We start from the raw sequence: 278 nt of genomic DNA, 5'->3' as shown, positions 1-278 counted from the left end.
GGAGAAAGACTTTTTTCAAAATTACCTGGACCTTTAGGAAAAGAAATCCATGATTCTTGGAACTTGATGCCTAAAGAAGAACTCTTTGATAACATGGGAACTAGAATTCAACATGTTATTAGTGAACTTAAAACTAGATGTACTTATATACAAATCCAAAGAGACTTGAAACAAAAGAATGTAGGTTTTTGTAAAAATATCTACACTCCACAACAATATGGGAGACACCCTGATGATCCAACTCCCAGAAGACAACCTGCAAAACCTAAAAGAAACTA

General features: G+C 33.8%; 1 long non-coding RNA gene across 5 annotated transcripts in view; it reads right to left on the bottom strand.

The window, feature by feature from the left end:
• Nucleotides 1-53: 53 nt before the first annotated feature.
• Nucleotides 54-278, bottom strand: part of LOC116015463 — a 5,377-nt gene continuing 5,152 nt past the window's right edge. For all 5 annotated transcript variants that reach the window (XR_004097619.1, XR_004097621.1, XR_004097620.1 and 2 more), the window contains one exon: nt 54-256. This is a non-coding gene — a long non-coding RNA (uncharacterized LOC116015463). The remainder of the gene's footprint in view (nt 257-278) is intronic.

Source organism: Ipomoea triloba, chromosome 4 (genome assembly GCF_003576645.1).
Source record: "Ipomoea triloba cultivar NCNSP0323 chromosome 4, ASM357664v1".
Lineage (NCBI taxonomy): Eukaryota > Viridiplantae > Streptophyta > Magnoliopsida > Solanales > Convolvulaceae > Ipomoea > Ipomoea triloba.
This window is presented reverse-complemented; position numbering and strand designations above follow the sequence as displayed.